At 37.7% G+C, this 20837-nt stretch overlaps 1 protein-coding gene across 1 annotated transcript in view; it reads left to right on the forward strand.

Annotated features, from left to right (window-relative positions):
• EIPR1 (EARP complex and GARP complex interacting protein 1) overlaps positions 1 to 19019 on the forward strand; it is a 128986-nt gene extending 109967 nt beyond the window's left edge. The window contains exons 12-16 of the transcript XR_007707966.1: positions 6686 to 6745; positions 12619 to 12713; positions 13877 to 14028; positions 14653 to 14787; positions 16155 to 19019. The gene's annotated coding sequence lies outside the window, so the exon portion shown is untranslated. The remainder of the gene's footprint in view (positions 1 to 6685; positions 6746 to 12618; positions 12714 to 13876; positions 14029 to 14652; positions 14788 to 16154) is intronic.
• Positions 19020 to 20837: the final 1818 nt, after the last annotated feature.

Below are 20837 nucleotides of genomic sequence, written 5' to 3' on the forward strand. Positions count from 1 at the left end.
AGAAAAAAAGCCAAACAAAAATAGAAAAAGGTCTTTTTTCCAGTCAGTCAACAAAGCTAGCAATCATGCCAGTTTCCTAAATTGCTTGCCAGTTACGTACTACAATCTTTTTGCTTCCTATAATATAAAAATGTTTGTCCCTAACCTTGTTAGTAGGGTTCCTCCTGTGTTCTGTAATCTGAGTTTGATTTCTGGAACTTTTTTTTTTTTAATCCTGCTTGCATACATGCTACAGTGTCACAATATCAATTGAGGATGGCTTAACTGAATGACACTGTCTGGAAAGGTATTAATGTCCTGATGCAGCTGAGTCTTGTGCAATTGCACCTGGAGATGAGAAGCAAGCAAGATGGGAGTGCTGCCCTGATATCCCTTTTTTTTTTTTCTTTCTTCTCATTAAGTGGTGGCGCATGTCTAGTGTGAAGAAATGTTCTTAAGCAACGTTAATTCTATGAGAATGAAATCATTTGCTTGAGAAGAGCAGCTGAATGAGAAATATCAGTCCTTGCAGTGCCACAGTGCTATGCCACTAGACTGGCAGGTCACACTTTGGCAAACACAGAGCTCATGCATTTCTCTCAGTGATAATACTGTCAACTCCAATTTACAGCAGTCTGTTTTAATGCAGGGTTTACCAATAATTTGTAGTGATCAGAAGATCAATAAGATTTAGCGTTCACATTCAGAATGAACAAGTAAGGTGGCCTCCTGGGGGCTCCTTTCTCTTCTTTGGCTGCGACAGCTCTGAGTCCTCAAAGTTGAATTGATGTAATTTTAATTTTAGGATGTAAAAATCCAAGCACTTGCTGTTTTTAAAGTCAGCAACTCATGAAAGTAAAATCAGGGTGCTGTGTCAGTGATTGAATTTTATCTCCTTGTTTTTCAGCCTTACAAATGCGAGCAAACCCTGGCTAATGGTTCCAACTGGTAGCGGTGGCATGCTCTGCCCTGCCACAGCAGGGCAGCTGTGTAGCAGTTTCTCCAGAGCTTGGTTTCCCCCGTGGGGTGACCTCTTTCCTATCTCACTGAGATAAATTCTCCAGGATTCTTGACCTGATCTGATGGAGGTGGCAACCAGGCTGCAGTTTTTAAATCAGTAGTCTCCACACGAGCACACCGTCTAGCACATATTGTGCCTTTAAAAATGAAATAAACCCCACCCCTGAAATCCAGTCGTGGCTTTGGTCTCTTCTGGCATAGTGGCATTTCATGCAACCTGTTGAATTAAAGAGATTTTTTTTTCCCCTCACCTTATCTAATTTTTATGTATACAACACTCAACTTGTCCAGAAATACACTCTCAAAGAAGCAAGGTATTACGAATAAATTGCTGAGAGCTCCAGTGAGAAGTGCGTCATGTGAAATCATGGAGGAAAAAGAGTCACCAGCTGTTGCTGTGTTACTAGGAGAAAAACCCTTTCACACTGAAACATAAAGACAACACAGAGGAAAACACATTTTAGCTCTCCCAATCTCTAGAATTCCTTATTTATTTATTTTAAATGAATAAACCATGTCTGCTTCTCCTTAGGTTGTCATTCTTTGGTCTATTGCATCCCTCCTAAAAGGAAAGCATTGGGATGAGATCCACACTTGATACAAAGATAGTACTGATTTAAAGAAAATGATAATAAACGGTATTAGAGAGAAAATAAGTTTGCCTGACATGTTAATTACTTGTAATAGTTGTCACTAATTGTAGTCCCATAGACTGGTTGGTGTATATAAGATTCCTCCAGTAAATCACAGTCATTCAGGTTTTTGATGTATTTGCAAATATTTATGATGTTTATCTTTCATGCACATGAAATACACGTATGTAAATATATGTGTGTTTAAAAAAAAGATACACCAACTGCAGCTTGTGGTGTATCAGTGATACAAAGACATTTTTAAAACTTTGTACTTCTGGATAGTCAAGGAAGCCAAAATAACTTCACATTAGCAATTTTGTAAGACCTAGGCATTTGTGAACAATTTGGAAGATTATTTTTGCCTTACATGAATGATAGTAGGTACAGATTGTGGTAAATTTGGTGTGTTACTGCTGAGATTCCAGTGTTTCATAAACCCTAATGCATACAGACTCTGGATATGTGAATTTTATTAATATTCCTCAATTGACTCCTATAGGCATGAATTATTTGAGGTGGCATTGCAAATTTTCCCTAGCTACTTAATAGCTGCTCAGGAAAAACTATTCAGATTCTGCTCTTGCCGAGGGAGGAAGCAGACACATTAATCCACTTTGCTTACTTTGCAGTTATTTAAACTTATTATTTTGGAGATGATTTTTTTTCAGAACTCTGGCCCCGAATTGCTAAAAGTGCATTTCTGGAGGAGTTTTTATCATTGTTTCAGATGTACAGGAAATGATATTACAAAGGATTCTGTTGCTTGCACATCTCAGTTTTTAAGATTCAGGTAAAAGCCTGCCTGAGCAGAGCAGGATTGACTCAATGTGGCCAGAATACATAGCTTGCCTATTGAGGGCTCTCTGTGTTCAATATTTCTGAGTCTTTTCCTGTCCCTGCCATTTGTTGTGCTGACTGTTTTAAAGTGCATAACTGCTCCCAGTAGCCTGTAATTGCAAGGTCAGTTTAAGGTGAAGCTGTGCCTTGTTTAGGAAAAGACATGAACAGTCTGTTTAGGCCATATGTTGTTGCCTTGTCCTTTTCTTGAAACCTTTGGGTATCTCAGCATGTTACGTACAATGATTAGGAGCACCAAAATCTTTCAGAGTACGTGATTGGGGCCAGCTTAGCTTCAGTGTAATTGGCAGCTTCGTGGTGTCTGTTCCAGCTTGAGTCTTAGGTGGCATAGTAAGAAAGTAATTGTGATCTGGTATTTGATTTTGAAGGTGAACTCCTCCACATTCCCTCATTTTTTTTCTTGCTACCTTGTGCACTTTTATTGCAGAGAATAAAACCCACCAGGTATTTATTTTTCTGTTTGTTTACGAAAGCATCACTTTTTCCATAGCTGTGGACTTTGCTTCACTACATCAGCCAACAGCTAGTGTCTGAAGGATATTTTTTTCTTTACGAATCAAGGCTTTCTTTGTCATGAATGCAAAAACCAGGAAAGGGCCAAGCTATGTAAGGATCCTGCTTTGACAACCAGGTTGCTTACAGTCTTCCAGTGATGTTCAGTCTAGACGTTCCCTCTAACTATTAATTTGGTTAAAAACACTTAGGGACAGGGATCTATTATTTCCTTGCTGAAAAAAAATCACAAGCTAAAGCTTTGTTTTAAAACCGATTAAGGTTGCTAAGTAACAGTCTTCCCTAAATTGAGTGTCTTCCTCAACAACTAATTCCAAAGTCTTAAAAAGTGAGAAATTAAAAGCAAGATAAATCTTCCTCTGTCCATGTGATTAACAGATATTTGGCATTAAACTTTGGTCCCACTGTTGTCAATGGAAAAAATTCCACTGGCTCAATGACATGAGTAGTTCTCCACTCGTTCTCATTCAGTGTAGAGAAATGTGTAGTATAACATACCTATTTGGCAAATTCTGTTCTTTTCAATGAACTAATTATTAGAATTTCACAGGTTTCTTCTGAATTCTTATTTCTGTTGTGGTTTTGTTTTTGTTTTCTTTGTTTGCAGAGAGATCTTGATAAATGAGAGGTCTGGGCAGTCGCTAATCATATGAAATGTAACAGGAGCAGGTGTTGGATACTGCACCTGGGAAGAGGCATCCCTTGGCTATATGTACAAACTGGGGGCCGAGAGGCTGGAGAATGGATAGATGTGGGAGGGACCCCAAGTGGAGCAGGGGCAGAAAATGACTGTGAAGGAGCAGGTGGAGACGAAGCATTAGGGACTGACCGCAGCCCCTATTCCTCTGCTGCTTGGTGTGGTGGTTTTACTCAGGTGGGCAGCCAAGCTACACCACAGCCACGCTCTCACTCTCCCTCCTCAAAGGGGAAGGGGGAGAAAATATGATGGAAAGTGCTCAAGGGTTGAGATAAGGATGGGGAAGTCACTCAACAATTATCGGGATGGGCAAAACAAGTAGGGAGAGAGTAAAATTTATTGCCTATTACTAACAAGCTAGGGAAGTGAGAAACAAAGGAAAGAAACAGAAAATGCTTTCCCCCTATCCACCCTCTTCCACCTTTTTCCTCTGAGCGGTGCAGGGGAATGGGGGCTGTGGTCAGTCCCTGACGGTTCGTCTCCGCCACTACTTCACGGTCACTCTCTGCCCCTGCTCCCCATGGGGTCCCTCCCATGGGATGCTGTCCTTCCCAAACTGATCCTGCAGGGGCTGCCCACAGGCAGCAGCTCTTCAAGAACTGCTCCCACATGGCTCCGTACCACAGGGTCCATCTGTCAGGAGCAAACTGCTCAGCACGGGTCCCCCACGGGTGGCATCTCCCCCCAGACCCCCTGCTCCTGCGTGGGCTCCTCTCCATGGGCTGCAGCTCCGGCCCGGGGCCTGCTCCTGTGGGGGCTCTCCATGGCCTGCAGCCCCCTCCAGGCCACATCCACCTGCTCCACCAGGGGCTCCTCCACGGGGGGGGCTGCAGCGTGGAGATCTGCTCCATGTGGGACCCATGGGCTGCAGGGGGACAGCCTGCTCCACCAGGGTCCTCTCCACAGGCCGCAGGGGAACTTGTGCTGTGTGCCTGGAGCACCTCCTGCCCTCCTTCTGCACTGACCCTGGGGTCTGCAGGGCTGTTTCTCTTGCATTTCTCACTCCTCTCTCCCAGCTGCTGTGTAGCAGTTTTTTTTTTTTTCTTTTTTCCCTGCCTTAAATATACTCTCACAGAGGCACAAACAACATCACTTATTGGCCCGGCTCTGGCCAGCAGCGGTGCCCTTATCTAACATGGGGCAGCTTCTGGATTCTTCTCACAGAAGCCACCCCTATAGCCCCCTGCTACCAAAACCCTGCCACGAACCCACTACACTCAGGGAAGGGGGTGGGAGGGAGATAGAAAAGGGTGGATGGGGGGAGGGTGTTTTTAGTTTGATTTTAGTTTTTTACTGTTCTAGTCTGTTAGTAATAGGCAATAAATTACATTAATCTCCCTATGCTGACTCAGTTTTGCCTGTGACAATAATTGTTGAGTGATCTTACAGTCTTTATCTCAACCCTTGAGCCCCTTTCCATCATATTTTTCCCCTTTACCTTGAGGAGGGGGAGTGAGAGAGCAGTTGTGGTGGAGTTCAGCTATGCATAAGGGTGAAACCTCCACACTCATTCAACTGCATTGTGACGCAGAAGTTGTTAAATTATTATTTTCTCCCTTCAGATTTAAGTCACTGAATGTTGTTTCATCTCTAAATGTAAATTCCTTATAGGCAGCTCATTTTTAAAATGAGGCAAAAAAGCACTGTAAATCTAGATCCTCTCTCTGTCTTCTGCTCAGTAAAAGTAGCAAACTGAGAGAAACCTGTCTTGTGAGTGCAAACTGTATTGTTGCTTCATAGAGGTATTTTTTGTGTTAGGATCTATTAGACGCGTTTTCTAATGTTACGACCATTTATCCGAGTGATTCAGATTGTATCAGTAACCAGCTCCCTCATTACTCACTGTTCCATGAATCTTTGTCAACTAAAACACTTAACCACTAAGGATTTTCTGTTCTCATTCATCAGAAATATCCCCAGATCATCAATTAAAAATATTGATGAGAATTAGACCAAAAATGATCTTTGAGGAACCTCACTACTTAGTTGCCTAATTAATTTTTTCCCAGTCACTTTGTTTTCAGATGTGCAGGTAAAGTAGTTTTGAATATTTACAGTGTGTGTTGATGCTTCTGTGTACTGCCATTTTTAAAACAGTAAGATTACTGAATCAAGATGTCATAGTACCAAGTCAGATTTATTTACTTATTTATTTTAAAATCCAAGTACTTCATCAAAAGAAATGTTTTTAACATCCAAACTCATATACTGTCAAAAAATGCTAATGGTTCATTTTACAAGACCTGGCTAGTGTGGAACTTGTTGACAAAAGTTGTTTTAATTTTTAGCATCTATTTCTTAGTTGGTGGTCTCTATTGTTGAATGATCTATTTAGATATTTTAGGAGCCACATCAAGGAAGTTAGACTCTAAATACTTATCAATGACACTTTTTTTTTTCTTTTATATATAATTTATACAATCTCAACTGTGGATCCAAATTTACACTTCTGTAATTGGGTAGAAATCATCTACTTTTTCAAATTATGTATTAATAATTTCCAAATTATTTGAGAAAGGCATGTCTACAACATTATCTGTTGTGGGGCACCTAGTAATTTATATGTGACTTGTTATCAGTTTTCACCAATACTTCTCTAATTTTTGTATTCCCAATATACGCTTATTGTAATAACTGCTTAAATTTTTCAGAAACTGGCTCACTGAAACGTTCTTATCACATTCTTAATTGTTTGGTGTGCCATATACTGGTCAAACAACATAAATGCAATGTAATACCTGTTTTTCAAGTCAGACGCTACATTTAAAAGACAGTGATTAACTCTTCTTTGGTCTGTGAGGCTCAGTATTGAGTTACCTCTTTTGGATGCTGAGCATGCTCACTAAAGAAATTATCGTGTACTATTTTTGAAAGCTATAAATATTGAATGTTTTCCAGGTTGTTGTTAGGTATACAAGTGCATTTTTTGACACCCTTGCACATCGTTGACAGCTATTAAAGGAAATTTTTGCCTGTTTTCTAGTGATACTTTCTATTTGGAAGAAGTGGAGTGGATGTCCTCCAGTATCCCATCTTTGGTTTTGTGAGTCAAACTTCTCATATTCTAAATTATCTGCTGAAAAGTTAATGTAGACACAGTGATGTACCATGTCACCAATAAGCTTCAATTTGATTGAGCTTCAAAAGATTCAATTATGATCCATTCCACTGTGTTTCAGTAGTGTTTCCCATACTTTATTTATTTTTCCTCTGTACATGAATAATTTCAATTCCTCTGGCCTGTTACGTAGGTAGATAGTATTAATGGATGGGCATTTTTTTTTAATTTTTTATTTTTTAAAGTATGTTCCTTCATAGGTTCAGTATGACTGGTTTTATGTTGTTTGAGACTAACTTATGTAACAGAGTGTTTATGCCATAACTATTCTACTGAATGAACAACCTTCTGGTTACCTGACCATGTTTATTCCCTCAGAGAGTGAGGTTTTACAAAGACAGAGGACAACTGAAGCAAAACCTACCTCTTGGTACCCCACCAACATTTTAGCTCAACCACAGATTGCCTTACAGATTTAGCAAATTCCTTCCGTTTGAGGGAAAAGGGGCATATATGATATGACTTTCCAGATAATAATTTCCTTAAATAACCCTAAGTTCTTCCAGGATCAGTGAAATGCAGGTTGATAAGACATTAGAGGTGCCGACAGAGGCTCATTCCCAGAGGAATTGCTCTTTCTCACCTTTACACTTTCATTTCTGGAAGGCAGAAAACTCTCCTGCTTGTTCATTAGCACAGTGAACATTATCTCCACAAGAATGCTTTCATAATCTTATTGTGTGTCTGTGCATTTTGAACTGGCCAGTAGATGAGTTCTTTCCTCCAGCTGCTTGTTGCTTCTCTTCAGATGCCTCATTCAGCACATTATTGCTTATGTCCATCTGTGAAGACATACTTTCAGTCCTCCTCCTTGGTGTATTAATGACAACTTGCAAATTGACATTGCAATTGGGTACATTAATGAAATAAATAACTTTAAGATGCATCTTCAGTCTTTTGCAAACTACAAGTGCAATACATTGTCACCAACAATATGATCATTAGAACGCCTTGACCTATTTCAAAATTGTGGAAGTAAGAAATACGTTCATTATTTTTCCAAACACATTTCTCACAAATGAATGATTTGTCTGGAGAAATTAAATTGCACTTATTTCTGTGTGATTTCCAGAATTACTCTGTGAACATAAAATTTCTTAAGATATACAAGAAGTAAAAACTTTACAAGAAATAAATCATCCATCAGATATCAATTATACTGTATTTTATTATCTAGATAATAGCAAGTCTAAGGTGTCTTGTGAATTTAAAACAAACTTAAGTAATTTCAATAGGGGCTTCCCCATTATTTTCTCAGATTTGTGCTTTCTCTTATACTAGCGCAGACCTTTAAACATCCACTTTTTATGTTTTGACCGAAGCCAAAAACATCATTGCTTTTATATGAAAAGAACTTGTAAAACATGAATCTCTCTTCTCTTATTATGATGTGTTTATTTGTGATCTACTGTAGTAATTTACAAGTGTGCTTCTGAGAGGACCTGCACTCACGGTCATAAAACTGGCTAGGCAGAAAATCCTGGTTATGTGAGAAAATAACTTTCTTCCACTTAATTTAAATGCAATGTTGAAATGAAACATTAGTACAAAGAGATTTAAAAGTATCGTATTTTAGAGATTGAGTTATTGTCATATTGTGGTAATAATACACCGTTTTCGTAGGTCATCAAACTCATAATGAAAAGGATTGATTAATTTTGGGAACCTGTACAGAAAATTAAGGCTATTTAAAGTATTCGTGACACAGACCCCTGAAATAACAAGTGCCTTATTAAGAAGAAGTTCTGTTGCTAGGAGACAGTAACCACAGTGTCAGAATAACATGTTTTTATTTCATATGAGAAATGCTTTTTAATGCACATAGTTAGATAATGAGCAAGGAGAGCTATGTGATATAAAAGATTGGGCGAATGCTTAATTTGTGAGATGGAAAGCCAATAAAAAGTGCAAGTCTTTATACCTGAATAGTATCGTGTGCCACAAGAGCAGACTGGTGTAGATCTGTTTGAAGTTTGACTAGGAGTAGGTAGACAGCCTGCTCCAGAGTACTTAGCTGAAGTAATTCCAGTCCATAAATCAAATAGGAATAAATAAAGATAATACACAACTTTAAAGGATGAGGTGTTTATACAGCTGTTTAGTCTTGCTGATACATAATCAAGTTAAGCATTGGAAAGAACGGTGTGAGTCATAATGCCATGTAATAAACTGTCTAAAAACAAAGTCTGTGAAAACAGAGAGACAAGAAGGATCATTATCACTAGAAGGAACATGATACTGCATTATAGGAGAGATGTAGAAAGCTTTGGGATGACCACAACTAAAGAAATACCAAAATAGCAGATGCTTTGTAGAAACAATGTCTTGACTAATATCCACCAGTTGCCTTAACTAGAGAAATTCTGGGAAAAATAAATAAATAAAAATCTAAATACATGGGTTGAAAGAATTTGACACAGAAAGCACGATCCACCTCTCTAATGTATAGTCATAAAAGTGTGGCAGAGGTGCTGGCTTGTTGAACTGTGCCATGGCAGCATCCTAAATCTCACCCCATGCTTTGATTGTGTACATATTCTCCATGGTGGTCCAACTTCCCTAATTTTGCTAGGTTTTGGGACTCCTAAAAGCAATGCTGACAGCTCTCAGCTGGATGCCAAGCAGACACGGACTCGTGCCTTTAATTCTGGTACAGGTGGTAAGTACACAGGCTTTGGTATATGAGTTGTTCATACAGGAGGAGATATTTTTTAACGGTAGCATCTTGTCACTCTCCCAAACCTGTGTTCTATATCTTTCCAATGAAAGCAGCCTGTAAGCTGGATGGGCACAGAACTGGCTAGGTAGCAACCCTCAGGTTGTTGGTTCAGGCACACTGAACTGCTCTTTAGCTGTTCTTTCTTAAATTCTTTCAAATTTTATACTGATTAAAACAAAATATTTATTTTAAAAAGTGAATCTACATTTTGAGAAGCATGCCCTTGTTAAGTCATTACTTTAATTATTTAACTAGTGCTGATTGCATATCGTATCAAAACTTCCCAAGATTTTTGTGACAAGCTGTGCTTGGCTGCTATCAGTAGCTGACACAATGGGGCTCTGCCCTCTTACCAATAAGAGAGTGTGGGTGAATAGCATAAAAATGATTTAAAATATTTACTTCTGTTTGAAGTTTGTATGTTCCCCACCACCACCATCTACTTTGTACATCTTCCTTTTTGCAAAAGGCTTTACTGGTAGAATTTTTCATAGAAAAACCAAATGTTAAACACATGTAAGTCAGAATTTCAGCTCTTACAAATGTAAAAGTGTTCTATTAAGGTTAACCTTTCAAGCAACAGAAAAAGAAATACAGCCTGATATTTGCAGCCAATGAAAAGTAATAAAAGTGCACATTTTGCATTTTGTATGTAAACACTTTTTTTTTTTTTTTTTTTACTTCCCCAGGATAAAACTATATGGGCTAAAGGCTGATTTATAGAAATTGCTCAGTGAATAATGAATACATTTGTGATTTATATGAAATCATAAAAACTGTACGCTGCTTCTGGTTAATTCACAAAGGGGGGAAACCAACAAAATACAAAGCATAATTAATTTGAATAATTTATTCCTCTGTAAAGTCAGCCATTCAAGTTGAAACACATTTCCATCCCACTCCCAGAGGCTTTATGACCAAATTAAGGAGCAGCCAGAGGGGACGTGCATTTTGCACATGATCAGAACATCACTTGAAAATAGACTTGGGACAAATTCTAGTTGGACTGGATTCCCAGCTAAGGGCCATGCTGAAAATGTCCTGCACTTTTTCTCTGCTGGTGCTAATGGCAAAAACTGAGGAACTCCCCCATTCATGGTTCAGTGAAAGCTTTGGAAACCTTTCAGTATGATTCAGATGATGCCTGAGAATGGATTCCTGCTACCAGATCATATATTTTGTTTAGATTTATCTGCCTTTGGTCTAAGCTCAGGTACTTTCTAGAGCTGTTTATAGGCTCACCATTAGCAGATAACTGTTAGTGAGTAAGAAGAATGCCCTTCACTATTTAACATGTTTCTACAGAAGCTGTTGTCCATCCAGAAGCCAATCACAAAATTCCCAATCCTTCATCAAATTCCGATATATATAAACTAATACCAAAGCAAGGAAATAATTACAAGTTGTAAATTCAGGTGTGTTACATTGATCTGAAATCATGCTGCAATACTATTGCCTTGTCCTGTTCCCAGTAAGAGCAGCAATGATTGTACAAAGTTAGCTGTGTCTTTTCAGTCCAGTTTACAAATAATACATGCAATTTCCTGAGCAGAGCAGGTTAAAAAAAAAAAAAAAATAATCCTATTCCAGGAAAGCCGAGTCATCTTTGCTTCCGGTCCTGAGCTCATGGGCATTCTTCTTTTCTGATGCCCCCTGGTAAATCTCCATGTTTCCTGCTTCCATGCTCAAACTGCTGCAACCTGCTCTCCATTTGCAGGCTGTTTTCATGGTCGCATAGCATAGCTTCTGCTCAGACCTTGCCGTGCTTGTCTGTACCCAAACCATCGGTTCGTGTTCATGTTCATCTCTGGATTGTCATGAGAAACTAAGTGGGAAGATTTGTGCTCTCCAATGTTTCAGCTATCACTGCATATGAGGGAGTGTGGTTACTACCCCTCGCTGATACTCTTGATGACTGAATTCAGTCAGGTGTGTTTCAGAAATGTCCATTAACATCGTTAGCATCAGGATAGGAATTGCACGAAAGCCTCTATTCTCTAACACGTAGGTGGGACTTTCAATCAGGATTCAGATTATGCTGTACTGAAAGAGCAGCTGTACTTGGCAAATAATTTAAGTCAGGTTTGGGAAATAAGCCCTCTGAGGGCTCATAAGAACAGCATGTTTTTATTTCACTATTTTTTTTTAATTTTATGGTTTTTTTTTTAATCAAAATGTCTATGTCTATAATGCAGAACTGAAAATGAATGAATTAGCAGACCAGAAACATATCTATGTAGAATAGATAAGTGACGGAAGGGTATTTTGAAAAGAAACAACGCACTGAGAAAGTCATGTAGGTGCTGCTGTTTTTAAAAAATGGTTTCTTTATTATAAATAATGTGTATTATTTTTTGTAGTCAGTGTTACTTCATTTAGGCATATAGCTATGAAAAGCAAAAAAAAAAAAAAAAAGTCCTAAATATGTTGCTTTATGTTTCTCTTTTCTGCTGAGGTCAAGTTCATTATTGAAGCTTGGTGACTGTTTTTTCATAGTGCCACTGCCAAATGACATTAAAATTACAAATACAGAGCTAGATTAAAAGAACATGATTAAGATTGCAAAGTCAGGAAAAATCATAATTAAGGTTGCCTGTGCAATTTTAACTCAGTTCCTGTGTGCATATCCATCCTGATAAGAGTGTTTAATTACACAGCCATGGTCATTTTTTTTTCCATGGGGCGCTTTCCCAGTCAGTGAGCAGCACCAGTCCTGAAGGAAAGTAGCTATTCAGAACTCATTTTTCTCCCTGTTTTAGTTGGTATGTATTTCCAGGCCTCTCTCACTGCTGGCTAGCCAAGTCTTGTTAAGGAGAAGGAATTACTAACTTCATTGGGTCTCTTCAGCGGTGTTTATCACTGTTGTATTTCATGAGTCTTTCAAACAAGAATGTATTCATTTTCACATGTGAGAAGTTGGTGTTATTACCTTTTTATAAAGGGGAATAGAGATACGTTTTTGTGATTGGAAGTTTTTTGCTATTTTTTATCCAATTTGAGGTATTTACAACTTGGTATTTGGGTCAAATGCGATGCTACTAAAACTTAGTGACTTCTGTGCATCTCTTCCATCACATAGCTTCTCCTGGATGTCTGGGGTTAGCAATGAGGATGCAGAGTCAAGGTCGCTGCTTTCTGACCTGGACTTGAGATGTCCCATACTGGCCCAGAACTGTGAGTACTGGGGAAACTAAGGCCAAAATAGATGTTTGAAATTCTGAGTCTTGAATTCTCTCCTGAAAGTGCAGGTAATGTAGAAGCTTTCAGAAGGTGATGGATGCCATCTTTCAAACAGGAGAGAGGAATAGCTGTATCTTTTCTGTCTAGTATGCTATCAGTCACTTCTCACCTAGACTGACATATGAGCTCCTATTTCTCTTCCTGAGGGTATGCAAACCTCTTTGATACCATAAGGAAGTGCTCTGTCAGAAGATTATGTTGGAGACAGAACATCTTACTGACTCTTCTTAAAACGGTTACAATTTTATGCATAAGATTTTTTTTTTACTTATAGTTGTCCTGGGTTAGAGGACAAAAGAGAAGAAGTAATAAGATTATTTCATGTAAAATAGGATTATTCCTATTTCACTGTATTGTAACTGCTGTATAAAAGAAGTTCCTTAACTGTAACAAAATACCTGACTAATGCTTTTGACTGAACTACCCTTGTTCCGTCTTCCCCAGCCCCTCAGAAGAACTCAAATTCAAGACCAGATACCCAAGTATGGGCAAATAAACATAGCCTGAAGCAGAAATATAAATGAAATGGTTTTACTAAAGCCACAAACTCTTGAAAATACAAATTTCTGATGGAAATTTTTAGCAATAGTTTGGTTGTCTCTTGTTTCAGCCTAGCCTTTTTTTTTAAACAGCTACAGTAGAATTGAAAATAAAGTTTCTGAATATTTGTTTTCCTTACTGGAATTATTTAAATTACTTCATTATAAGAACGGTGACATTTTTAGTGTTGCTTTTCTTTGTGTATTATTAGTTGGGTCCCACTCATTTTTCCCTCCTTATACAAGGAATCTTTGCATAAGTTCACAAAAGATGGTAACAAGTTTACATATAAGGAATTGATTTTATTTTAAATATAGTATTTTTTGGAAAATAGCTGCTTGATTCTAATTTTTTTAATTTATTTTGCAAAATTAAGAAATTATAATTTAAATTGATTGTGAGAACTGTAAGAACAGATAAAATTAGAAAGGACTTAACCAGAAAGAAAGGAAAATAGAAAATACATTTATCTTCTGTCCTGTTGGGATTGGGTTGGTACCAGCTTGGTATTCACCAGTTATAATTTTTGTAAATCTTTCATTGACCTTACTGACAAGAACCTTTTGAAGTTCAATGAGGACAACTGTGAAGCCCTGTACCTGGAAAGGAAGAACCCCTTGAAACAGCACAGGCTGCGGACTGCTGGCTGGGGAACAGCTCCGGTAAAAGAGACCTGAGGGTCTTGGTGGGCCACAAGCTAACAAATAAGGTCAGTGGCATCCTGGTCTGTATTAACAGGGCCATAGCCTTTAGGATAGACACAAGTGATTAACTTTCTTTACTTGCCACTCATTAGATCACATCTAGAATATTGTATTCAGCTTTTGTGCCCCCAGAACAGGAAAATAAGGATGAAATAGATTTAGTTTAACACAGCACCCACGTAGTTAGGGAGCTAGGGGACAGGTGTGCTTGTCCTGTAAGGACAGGATGAGGGAAGTGGACTTGTGTAGCCCAGAGAAAGGAAAGGCTTGAGGATACCTGATAGCAGCCTTCCAATATCTTTGAGATTTCAAGAAGTAGGAACCAAGTTCTTCATCATGGTGCATGGCAGGAGCATGACATACAGTGGTGTGATGGATGCACACATGCATGCACCACATACTCCCCATTTCGTGCTAGCAGTAGTCTGCTTCAGGCATTGCTGGTAATCAGGCCTGATTGGAGACACAGATATTGTAAACTGTATTGCCTAAGGACATGAGTCGCTGTGCAGAACTGGTATATTTGGGACAGTAGTGATAAGAGAAAGAGAGAAAAACAGCACTTTCTGCATGACTATAAAAGGAGATTTGACTAGAAGTCAACAACTTTATGCTGTAAATACTTGCAGCCACCAGCGCCCTTTGAGCTCTCCTGTATGGCATTGGGCTGCACTGCAGCGATCTCCCCTTGAGCAGGGACACCTCTCAAGGTTAAATCTGCAGGTTGAGAGATCCCTTACCCAGTATCTGATGTTCACAGCAAGGTAAGTCACATTTCTATTTGCATGCAGCATTTCTTTATATTGAGCTTAAGTGACATTTTATATACATTGAGCTAGCTTAATTATTATCATGTAGTAAGTAGTAGAGGGTTTGACTGATGTTTAACTATAACAGAGTGCTTGACTGCCATCTCTGCTTAATCATTGATTCAGTTCAATAAATTTATTTTTGTTAACTTCATGATGAGAACTTGTTTATCCCACTCACCTGCAGCAAATGGGCATGTGTTAAAAAAAAAGTAGTATATGACTGGGAGTAAGACAAAATGTTTTTCACCATGAGGACAGTTCAGCACTGGAACAAGTTGTCCAGAGAGACTGCTAGAGACAGAGTCTCTGTCTGGAGATATTCAGCACTGGAAGAACCTAGCATGATCTTATAGCTAACCCTGCTTTGAGCAGCAGATTGGACTGAGAGACCCCTGAGGTCCCTTCCAACTCGAATTAGTCTATCATTCTATCACCTTGAATGAAAGTATAGTTGCAGTGTTCATTCCCTTGGCATTGCTGTACCAGTGAAAGTTTAACACACCTGTATATCTGGCAGGATATACGACTTAAAGGTCCCGTAGTGAAAGAAACATGCGAAGAAAGTCCTAGTGGATGACCGCTTTTGGAAAACATGGCCTACAAGCTTTGTATAAAGCCTTCTGCAGCTTTGGTGATTGAAACTTTAGTCTGGACTTACATACAGTTCTCTGAACTGACAAAAGAACAGATTCCTGTCGGATAGCCAGAATGTTTGATCATGTTTTTTCAGGTATCACGTCTTAGAGCATGTCTTTTGAAATGAAGCAGTTTTCAGACTGTTGAACTCTTAAAATGTCTGAATCAGAAGAATTGTCAGTAAAAATATTTTTGTGTGAGAATTTTGAGTGAGAATTCAGTTCTAGGGTTTTGTGTAGTTTAAATCAGTATCTGGCTGTCATGTCCTGATAAAATAGTAACTGAGTATTTAATTTCTCTAGCCTTGCTCAATCATGTTGGTTTTATTCTTGGAAATGATATTTTAGAAGAAACTACCACTGAAAAAGGGAAGGTTTCTACACAAGATTTTCTGGTCTTAGTATAATGTGGTACTGACTGTTAGCCTGACATTTTCTGTATCGTGCTGGTTTGTATGGGGCCAGGAAGTTGCATGTACAAGGGTTGTTTCTAGTAGTCTGTATCTATCTGCAGAGCTGTACCTGCAATTACCATATCTGACAAAGAATAAGCTGTCATTATAATAAAACTAACATAGGAGTTCTTAATATAAGCTTTCTTCTTGGTAATTGGCAGGAGAGGCTGAATGACTTCAGCATAGTGCACTAAACTGTATTTCTGAATTGGTTTCACCTTTATTTCAGAGAAACCAGAAGGAAAATCATTTAATAATTTCATAAAAGTGTTATCAAGATCTAGAGAAGAATGTGGTTCATTTGTATTTGGAAGCGAATCCAAGTGACTGCTTTGCATCGCTAAACTTCAGAGTGCTCTAGTAATTCGTCATGCTCGACAGCAAGAAAACCAAGTTGAGGGAAGTGCATGTATAGTGCTCTTAGAACAGTTTTGGATTTAGCTGAACTTTACTCTTCAGTTCACTGACTTGGGTGACATTAAGAACACAAGAAAGGTCAGTCAAATGGTAACATCAAAAAGTTTTTTAAATTATAAGATGGCTCTTGCCTCTTGACTGTGGCCAGTCTGGTGAATCCTTAGCTAATTATCATGGTATAACCAACAGACATGCACTCTACTCTAGATATAAAAATATGTTCTATCAAAGACCAAATTATATGCAATGGTAGAGCAACTTTCCCAAATTTCCACCACAATCAAATGGAAAATATGTTCTGAAAACGTGTTACTTAACACTTTCAATAGGTTCAAAAAGATGGAGGCGAAGGCTTTGATTTGTGTAAAACTGTTTATGGTACTATTTAAGATTTGACCTCTACCTTGGTGCTATAATTAATATTTCTTCCTGGCAATAGGGTCAGAAGGTCAGTGGTCGCTCAGGGAAGTAAAATGTTATATAGAGCTCCCATGCAAAGTAGAAGCTCTAGTATTTGAGATTCTGTTTGTACCAAGTGGGGTTACAGATTGGTGGATAAGAGAGCTGTAATCAACAACTTGAAAGTGCAGAAACAAAAGACGCTTTTTTTTTTTTTTTAACACAATGGATCTCCTGCACAGATTGTAGCCAGTTAGGCATACATTTAATCACTACACCCAACTCTTCATCATGTGAATGGTGTTGAAAATTCTAGCGAGGCTGGCAAAATTCCAGGGTTAGCAAAATGATGTAGAAGCACCTTCACTTGTTGAAGAGCAAACAGTAAAGAATAAATGAATTTTTCTCAAATGTCCACTGATGGAAATTAACCCTGATCATTTATGGATGGATGTTAGCAGAATAGTGGCATAAATTAAAAATACCAATAAAATACCATTCAAGTGATTTAATCAAAGGTATCAAGGCCAACTAGTTCAAGAACAAAAATGAAAAGGAATAATTCTATAGATGACTGCTGATTTAACCTGTTGCAATTAATATACTTCAGTGCCCTTGACATGCCTCCAATTGATGAATGCAGTGGTAATGACTACTGAATCCATCAAAAATAAACATATTGTGGCTGGCTTTTGAATTTAGAACAACCTTACCAGAAAGTTAAGCCATTGGACTAATTTAAGGCATCTCACCACTGCAGTAGATAGTGTTTTCATTTCTTGCATAATGTACACTTGTATGCAGTTAGCAAAAGGAAGCTGAACTGAATGGAGAAGACCTAAAGAGATTATGATAAAAACCAGCACTTAACAGAGTATTTTCCCCAAGTCCCTAAAAGATACTTATGCATCAGTTCATTTTATACGCTAAACCCATTGAAGATGGATTTTGCAAGTGTAAGTCTATCATGTGACCACTGAGATAGACTTTTCTGTGCATCGATATGGATTGATTGATTCTAAATAGTGCACCACAATAATTACATTTGTTCTCCCAAGATAAAAAACAAACAAACAAAACAACAACAAAATCCAAACCCCAAAACAAGTTACTACTTGGAACTACTTTTTGGATTCTGTTAAGCAGCAGTTTCCTCTGCATTGTAGCAATTCAAACAGGTGAGAAGCTGAATGGACAGATCGCGACAAAACTGGTTAGTACTTTTTTGATTTTTTTTTGTGAATGCTAGGCTTCATTTTTGTCATGCAGTATAAGCTTCAATGTCTGGAAATCAGCCATGAATAAATGCTATAGTGGAAGCAAATCGTATCTTAAAGCTGACATTCCAGTACTCCACGTACTGAACCAATAGCAGCTTTATCACTGACATCAACTGCGATATAAATACATAATGATAATAAGAGTATTAAAACAACTGTTATGATGAAAATGAAAAAAAAAAAAAAAAAAGGAAAGAAGCTTGATATTCAATACAGAAGTCCATAGGAATCTCTTATAGGTAATTGCTCCAAAGAATTGAATCCTAATAATGTAGTTCCATTTTCTAAGGAAAGACTCTAAAATATAATTTTTTAACTATTTCACTGTTATCAGTAGTTAAAACAGAGTCACTGGTTTTTATTTGCTGTGAAGGATATTTATGTGTTTATTTTTTATTTTTGGGGGGTGAGGGGGTGGGACTCCCCTTTTTGTCGATGTCAATCAAACCATCTTAATTTTAAGTTATAATGGACAAATTCCCAGCTTTCTGGTATTCTCTCTTAGAAGCCATTCCCAGGCCTGTCATTGTGATGGTAAGGAACAGAGTCTTTGGAGAGCCAGCATCTCATTTGCAGTGAATTCCTGGATGGCTTTTCTTAAATTGGCTCTTCCCCAGGAGTAGCTTAAATGTGGTTATTCATTTAAATAGTTTACTACTGGGAAAACAAAGCTCTATAAAGTACAAGATCTCATTTGCAAAGGGGGTCCTGGGGACTGAAAGTGGATATACACGTGTCATGTGTTGTAGTCTCCATCTTCTGCTTTTCCTGTTAGGAAATAATTTGAAAATTACCTAAAATAGGAACAATAGACTCAATGGCTGAACAAAAGGCTCAGATCTGTCTCCACAGCAGAACCCAGAGTGCTGGCCTTCAACGGTAGTTCCTGTAGTCCTGAGAAGAGAAGAGTGAGTTATTGAGAGGAACAGCACAGCTTTCTACCAGGAGAGATGTCACAGACCCAAGAGAGATCTTGGCTGTGGTGTGTGGGAACCTCTGGCCACGTGTCTGGTAGGAAAAGGGACATGCCTGGAACTGCTCTTTGGTGCTGTGAGCATCAGGCATATCATATCTCACATGTCTATGTCCATGTTGATTTAAAAAAAAAAAAAAAAAAAGGAAGAAAGAAAGAAAAAAAGAAAAGCTCTCATGCTCAGAAACAGAGGCTGCTTCAAAAATGTCTTTGGAAATTTTCTTAGCTGATCCTAAGTCTTAAGTCATGCCTCTGCACAAAGTATGTCAAGGATCAGTCTAACAGTTTAGCAATTGACTTCCAGTGCAAATTTTCTTTTAGAGATCCCTTGGAATTACACAATGAAAGATTGTCCTCACCTAAGTTATGGATGGAATAAACTAAATCCTTGGGTCATTCATACTTATCAAAAAGTCCAAAGCATGGGTGATAAAACCTCTATGAAAACTTTTTTGTTTTTCATGTGTCTAACGTTTCTTTACTTGGAGTAATTTTGTGGATGATAGTATAGAGAATATCTTTCAGAAAACACACGTAAAATAGTTCACAACAATAATTAATTGCCCTGAAAATATTACCCACTTTACTAATAACACTTCAACACCATCCTTTTTCATCTAATGCTTGCTTGAAACATTATAAAAACACGTTAAACAGTATCAGAAAGTCGCATGCTGTGATTGTTTGTTGGAACAGAACCCAATATCATCCCTAAACCAAGTATTGTTGTCCAACAAAATTAAAAATAAAGAAGTCTCAGAAATAATGGCATGCTTTTCTTTTTTGCCAGTTTTACCTGATGCTCTCAGTCAGGCCCTTGTTTGGCTGAATTCTCTTTGGAGAGTCTAAAAGACTTCAGAGGCATTTCTAAAAGTGTTTAGGTTAACTACAGAGTGTAGAAAAGAAAAAGGGGTATCTTTAAATTTGATTTTGATTCTTTTTTGATCTGTACTGTAAAATCAATAGATTGGAAACTGGCTTTAACAGTTAATGGTAAATGATTTTCTCAGCATACTATTACAGTAAAAATTTAATATTTAAATATATTAATTTTAATATATAAGGTATCATCTGTGCTACTATACATTAATGAAGAAGACAAAATTCCTTTTTAGGTAAAATACATAACTTCAAAATATGCATATTTCTTAAATACCTTCCTCATATTGTCTGCCATCTATTTTATCATAAATACAGAAATTGGTTACTGTCCCCAAAGTAAGGAATTAAATTTGAGAATGCAGAGAGCACTCATAGGTTCCTGAAATTCTGTGAAAAACTGTAATTTAGATTTTCTAAATGGAATCACAGTTGTTATATTCAAGACATGATTTTTATTTATTTTAAGGTGGTAACTAGGAGAGGTGAGCTGAAGTTTCATGTTCTTTATAAAAACAGTATTTTATCATGTTGATATTTGTCTTCTCTGAAAAACAGTTTCTATTAGTGTCTTGTACAATTATGTTTTATTATTAGTGGTTTCATAAAATATTGTTTTTACCTTATTTTCTATTTTGTTGTTTGTTCTGTCTGAGAAGGAGATTTCTCCCTGCGAAGACAAAGAGCCCAGTTGCCTGAATGTAATTGTATTCTCAGTTTACCATAAGCAGAGATTTTGTTGGTTGAAGGATTTTTTTCTTTCTGTAATCCAAGTGAGTAGAAGCTGGGCTTTCCCATTTTTTCCCTGACTTCATTACCTAATTGTTACTTCCCGTTACAAAGTACATATCATTATTATTGTTGTTGTTGTTATTATAATTTTGCATCAGGCTGCCTTTCTCTTACACTTGTTCTAATGGTAGTAAAACCCTTAGTGCCACAGTGACCAATGGAAAATCATAGT

This window comes from Cygnus atratus, chromosome 3, assembly GCF_013377495.2.
Source record: "Cygnus atratus isolate AKBS03 ecotype Queensland, Australia chromosome 3, CAtr_DNAZoo_HiC_assembly, whole genome shotgun sequence".
NCBI lineage: Eukaryota > Metazoa > Chordata > Aves > Anseriformes > Anatidae > Cygnus > Cygnus atratus.